The sequence below is a fragment of the Apium graveolens genome, chromosome 10, assembly GCF_009905375.1.
Source record: "Apium graveolens cultivar Ventura chromosome 10, ASM990537v1, whole genome shotgun sequence".
NCBI lineage: Eukaryota > Viridiplantae > Streptophyta > Magnoliopsida > Apiales > Apiaceae > Apium > Apium graveolens.
In genome coordinates, this window is record NC_133656.1 from 220,674,281 (window position 1) to 220,681,743 (window position 7,463).

Consider the following 7,463-nt stretch of genomic DNA (forward strand, 5'->3'; position numbering starts at 1 on the left):
CTTTTGTAATCTTTTAAACTAGACTAGAGATGATTAGCAAAAAAAGACTAGACTAGAGATCTCGGGTAACATGAAAAAATTAAGGAAATTAAAAAAATTAACTTCCAATTGATCTCGCATGAGGAATTTTAAAATATGTGTTTATATGAATAAAGAGGTCAATTTCTTTTATTATTTCTATAACAATTTAATAATAAAATATTAAATATTTCGGCTATTCTTCTTGTGACACTATAAGAATATATATTTGGTGTCGCATGTTTACTAAATATTATTTTATTCCTATAGTTTCCAATTGCGTTCTCATAAGTATGGTTGATTGGTCATTATGTTATTACTATAGCTTCCAATTGCGTTCTCATAAGTATGGTTGATTGGTCACTAATTAAATATTATTTAGCAATTTAGTTTTAATTACAACCTTCGAATTATGATTGTTTCGACAAATACAACAAACAACTATTTTGACTTTTAAATTAAATTTTTAAGAAATAAGAGCAAAAATATTATTTTAGCAATATCTTAATTTTAGTATCTTTTTAAATTACTAATAATATTATTCACACTACATCTATCTATACAATTTATATTATATTGTAATAGATGAAAATTAAAATTTTAATAGTCGTTCGTTACTTACATAAATTACTAAATTACCCCTTATTTAATTAATATTAAAAATATTAATTATAATTGATATTAAAATCTATTCGAACAAAATTACTGGTTTTGATCGTATATGGTACATAGACGAGCCAAAGGTTAACGATTCTTGAGAGAAAGACTCAGGGGGCGTTTGGTTAACGGTAATTAACAAAGGAAAATGGAATCAGTCATACTAATTCCCTTTATTGATATTTGTTTAATAAAAATTGTCATTCTATTTCCCTCTTTTTAATTTTAGATTTACCCCAAATCCCTCCATGTTCCAACTTTATTTTTTTCACTTTTTTTATATTTAAAATTTTGCAACAAAAAAAATAGATAAATACTTAAATTATTTTTCAAAAATAACAAATAATTTTTATTTAGTTTTTATAAATTTCAAAAAAATTGATATATAACTTATTATATTAATTTTTTTTTTAAAAAATAAAGATGTTATAAATTAATTATTTTAATTTATTTTAATGTAAATAAATTATATTGTTACATATACAAAATAAATTGAATCCTTTTAAATTACATGATATTAGAAAAATTAAATATCAATATAATCAAGTAATTTTTCATTTCGTTTCTGAATCTGAACCAAACAAATAAACCAATTCAGGATCATTCATTTCCTTTCTCTTCCTTTCCCTTTCTGTATTTCATTTCGTTTCCCTGACACCAACCAAACACCCCCTTAATGTCCGCACAATCAATATTAAATAACAAAACAAAATATAGTGATAGTACGGGGTATTACTCCTATTATATCGAGTAATGATCCATATAAAAACAATTTATGTGTATAGATTTCGACGATTTACTGTTATGGGCTTCAAATTATTTTTTTATTAGCTATTAATCTTTTTTTCATGCGCTTGATAAAAATTTAACGTGTAAACTTTCATATAATAATTCACTGTATTACAACAAAATGATTTAATTTGAAAAATAATATATATAATATTCTAAATATTAAAGATTTGTTGATCAGTTTTAATTATAATTTATATTAGGGTCAACTTTCTGTGCCGACTTCAAATCTATTTCATATCAAATTTTCTAAATTTTTTTAAAAAATATAATATGAAATATTAATAATTTGGCTGGTCGATTTTAGTTATAATTGATAGTAAGATCAACTTATTCTGCCGACTTAAATTCTAATTTATATGAGATTTTAAATTATTTTAATTGATGTTACAGTGAAAAGTTCATCTAATAAAATCATTATTATAATTAATTTGGAGTTTGCTATGCAGCCTTGGTATGAGAGCCTACAAATGCCTTCACAATTTATGCAGAATTCAGTTATGGGCGGTGCATATGAAATTGGCAGTTCGTCAAATACACTGCAACAGCCGGAGGGTGTGGTAGTCAATTAGTCATTGATGAAGAATAAGTGGTTAGAAAGAATACTCAAAATACACCATCCAATTTTCACCTTCACTGCTCAATTTTCCATTCCTGTAGACTTTAACAATTTTCTTTTTCAATATTGAGTCTCTGGGATCTTTGTGATAAGCAATAGATCTGCCAAGGAGCTTTTCTTCATCAGGCTTGGGAGTTGCATAGACTAGGTCCAATGGATTTTTGGTTGAGTTCTTTGAATAGTTTTCTTTGGCTGTAAAATCACATTGGCCTGTAAAAGTCTTCTTGCTGAGGGTTGACCTTTTTCCAAATTCCCTAAGCTCATTTTATTAACCGAAATTAGTCTCAATTGAGTGAAGTGTTTCACTATTTTTTTAGGTTTTGCAATTGGACCAAAAGCCATTTCAATCTTCTCATCAATTTGCTTCAGTTTTTTATTCAGCCTGAGCTCAGCTGTTGCAATATTGATCAAGTCAATGCTATCCAGAACTGGTGGCTTGGATAAAGTAATTGCTGGAACAATCACTTTACTGACTTGATATGCACATCATTATCCCCCTCACTACCTTGGGTAAGTGCATCTTTCTCCCCTTTACTGACTGGGACAAGTGCAACTTTCTCCCCTTTTTGTTAGCATCAAGTTGAGCAGGGTTTGAATTTTGTGCAGCCACCAAGTTCTGAAGAAGGAGTGTCTGGTGAACTTGGTTGATCTGGATCTTAGTGATTGACCCTTCCAGTGCTTTCAGCCTAGTGTCCAAAGAATCAACCTTGCTACTTAAGTCAGAGTCCTTCCTGAGTTGCCTGTTAATGTCTCTCATTGTAGTGTCAGGAAGGGTAGACTCTATCTTTTCAGTTATGTCCTTCTTGACTTGTGCAATTTTTGTCCTGATTTCAGTCACATCTTGACTCTGTATTAGAGCTTGTATCTTATGCAATTGTAGAGACTCCAGATGAGCTTTGAGTATACTTTTGGTGATGGCACTTGTGGTTGCTTGAATTGCACTTTGAGTGTCATGATTTAGCTTGAAAAGTGTGGTTTGGAGATGTGGGTAATTGCATTCCTTATGCTTCATCCATGATGGGATATCTACATCTCCCCATATGTGCATGCCTTCTCCTTAATCATCCTCACCATCATCCCCAAAAGAGTCTTCAGGACCACCAGAGGAATACTCAAAATCATCACCAGCTGTGGAGGGCATGACATTGATTGCATCCTTGGCCCTTACCATAGATGTTGTTGTGTGCACCAAATTTAGAATCTGCTCAGCATCCTCATTACCCTACCCAACAAGAACTTGATATGCTGGATTAGGGTGAGTAAATGTCTCAGCATCATAAGTGACGGAGTCTAAAATAGCTTGATATTCTTGCTGACTTAGTTGTCTCTTTTCAGCCTCATTGACATCCATTAACTCACTACCAATGGGCATTTCCCATTCATCTGTACCTGCTTTTCTATTATTTTCTCTCTGTTTTTGCATCAAGGGCTCCCCTTGGCTTCCCATCCTCACACCCCCATCTTCACCATCTAAGATGGGACTTCTCTCACTTTCTTTTGCCAAGCTGGAAGAAATAGCTTGCATATGTTCACTCTTTTCCTCTCATTTTGCCTGAGAGCAACTCAGCCTCTCACTCAGTTCACTTTCTTCCCTCAATCCTAGTAGTGATTGAACAAATAATAAGTCATCTGCACTTGTAACAATTGTTGAAATTTCAAGTAGTGCAGTGATAGTCAACGGATGAGAGACATCCGTCGAAATAGTAGTTGAAATGTTCAACGGATGATTGCTGTTAAGCACATCCATTGAGATACAATCACTAGTCGTCGGATGAATAATATCCATAGAAACAGTGGAAATGAATGAGTTTGGAGCAAACTCACAGATGCCATAGCCACAGTTGTCTGCAAAGAAACTTGTGGTAGAGAAGTAGCAGAGACATACGTGCTTACTTCACTTACTTGAGGCCCTTCCATGATTGGAAAGTAGATTAGGGGAACTTTACTTAGATTATTTGCCATGTTCAGGTCAGCAATAACTCTTCTCTCTTGGACCCAAAAATCTAACTTGTTTGTTGGGTTCTTAATAGAGAGATCTTTAGAAACACGGTTAGCTATCATCATAAAGAATCTAGCATAATAGATGTTCTTATTCCTCTTCTTATATCTCCTACTTTGCAACCTAACTCATACATAAAAGACTCACTAAAATTATAATACTTATCACTAAGTAGCATGTATAGCATGTTAACAGGTGAGTAAGTTATAGTATCAAAATTGCTTATTTTTCCAGAAAATACCTTAATGAAAGAATCACAGAGAAAGCTTCACTCCTTTCTAAGGCCTTTCCTCCTAACATCACCTAGTTTGGTAGGTTCAAGAGAATAACCCATATAATTAAGCATAGAACTTACATTTGTGTATGTGTGTGGAACTAGTGTATCATTCTCAGGCAATTGGAAACATGCTTGAATTTCATCACAATTTATGCAGTAATTATTATCTTTCATAGTGAAGGCAAAAGTTTTGTCCTTTGAGTTGTACTCTGCTATGGTCCATATCTCTTCCACCACTTCACAGTAGATTACTAGTGATGCCAACATATCATAGCTCAATCTGCAGCCTTTAATGAAGTCCATCATCTTGTGATTGGCCTCAGAAGCAGTGATACTCTTGTTGATAAGGGCCACAAAATTGTTCTTTTCATAAACCAAACCAGTTTGAGACATGATCTTTACAACATGTGCCATTGAAATGATGAAAGTAGTTGCAGAATGGGGGTTTTTGCTTTGAAGACGAAGAGAGTTAGAGAAATTGCTTGAGAAAGATAAAAGTAAAAGTAAAAAAAGAATAGTCTTTTATACTTTCTCAGACATAAACGGTTAAAAAGTAAAAAGTAAAAAAAATAAAGTAACCAGCGAACTTTGCCCAAAATAGCCGTGTAAAAATAAATAAACTGTTGAAATTCTAATGAATATCCATCGAAATATACTTACAGGCTGTAAGTAAATTCGACGGAAGATGAATAGAATTAACGGCTATGATGAAAGCAATCCGACGGATAAGGATTAGACAATTATCCATCGAGATAAAAGTACCCAGAATAATATTTCAATGGATGATAAAATTCAACAGATATTCATTTTTAACGGATAATGAACATCCGTCGAGATGTAAATTCTGACTTAACCAAAATTTCATCTTTGACAAGAAACATCAAATTTTATTCTGGCTGCATTTTAAATTGCTTAGACATCAAAACAAATTAGGAGTAATTAAGCATACCTAACTCACTTACCAACTTAGTAAAGGTGGATTCATCAAGTGGCTTGGTAAAGATGTCTACAAGTTGCTTCTCACTTGGAATAAAATGAAGTTCCACAGTACCATTCATGACATGTTCTCTCATGAAGTGGTACTTGATGTCAATGTGCTTTGTCCTTGAATGATGTACTAGATTTCAGTAATTGCAATAGCACTTGTGTAATCACGGAAAATAGGAATCTTATCCACCTATAGACCATAGTTCAACAGTTGGTTTTTCATCCATAAGATCTATGCACAACAAACTGCCAGCAGCAATATATTCAGGCTCAACTGTAGAAGTAGAGACTGAATTTTGCTTTTTACTGAACCAGGATACTAGATTTTTCCCTAGAAACTGACAGGTTCATGTTGTACTTTTTCTATCAATTCTACAACCTGCATAATCTGCATCTGAATAACCAATTAGATCAAAACCAGAATCTCTCGGATACCAAATGCCAAAATTTGGTGTTCCCTTGAGATATCTGAAAATTCTCTTTATAGCTACTAAGTGAGATTCTCTAGGATCAACCTGAAATCTAGCACAAAGACAAGTAGCAAACATTATATCTGGCCTACTGCCTGTTAAATATAAAAGTGAGCCAACCATGCCTCTATAACTTGAAATATCCACAGACTTTTCAATAGTGTTTAACTGAAGCTTAGTGGCAGTGGCCATGGAAGTTTTTGCAGATGTGCAATCCATTAAGTCAAACTTCTTTAAAAGATCATAGATAAATTTAGTTTGACTAATGAATATTCCATCACTAACTTGCTTAACTTGTAATCCAAGAAAGTAAGTTAGCTCTTCCATCATGCTCATTTCATATTTACTTTGCATCAATTTGGCAAACATTTTGCAAAGTTTCTCATCTGTAAAGCCAAATATAATATCATCTACATAAATTTGAACAAGTATACTAGAGCCATTAATATTTCTAAAGAATAAAGTTTTATCAACAATACCTTTTGTGAAATGATTTTCTAAGAGAAACTTTGACAAAATGTCATATCAAGCTCTAGGTGCTTGCTTCAATCCATAAAGTGCTTTCAAAAGATAGTAGACATATTCTGGAAAGTTGGGGTCTTCAAAATTAGGAGGCTGATTGACATAGACTTCCTCCAAATCTCCATTCAGAAATGCACTTTTAACATCCATTTGATAGACCTTGAAATTGGCATGGGATGCATATGATAGAAAAATTTTGATGGTTTCAAGCCTTGTAATAGGAGCAAAGGTCTCATCAAAATCTATTCCTTCTTGTTGACAATAACTCTTAGTAACCAATCTAACTTTGTTCCTGACTACTATGCCATTTTCATCCATCTTGTTTCTGAATACCCACTTGGTGTCAATAGGATTCTTTCCTTTAGGCTTGAGTACCAGCTTCCAAACTTTATTCCATTCAAATTGGTTTAGCTCATCCTGCATAGCTAAAACCCAATCAGGATCCAACAGAGCTTTTTCTACCTTTTTAGGCTCTTCCTGAGACAGAAAGCTGCTGTATAGACATTCTTTTTGAGTTGATTTTCTTGTTTGCACTCTTGAAGATGCATCACCAATAATTAATTCAAAAGGACGATCTCTAGTCCATTTTCTCTGTTGTGGTAGGTTAGCTCTAGATGAAGAGGCCTCATAATTGTCTTGATGTGTGAGTGAGTTTTGATTAGAAGAAACTCCCCCTGAGTTTGTGGATCTTTGACTTGAAGTAGGGGTCCTTTCTGTGTGTGATCAGAATTGACTTTCAACTCTTATTGATGGCTCAACGAATATTGATCTTTGCCTCTCGACGGATGATGCAGATTGTCTCTCGACGGATGTTGAATTATGTGCTTCATTTGTTGACTTTTCTGCATTATCCGTAGAGATAATTTCTTGATCACTTTCATCTTCACTATCATCACAAATCATCTCAACATTGTCAAATTTGAGGCTATCATGTAAATCATCATCTTGGAGTCCTTCAATCTCCTTATCATCAAACACAACATGTACAGATTCCATAATAATGTTGGTTCTGAGATTATAGACTCTGTATACTTTTCCAACTGCATACCCAACAAAAATATCCTCATCCGCTTTAGCATCAAACTTTCCATGCTGCTCAGTTTAATTCTTTAAAATATAGCATTT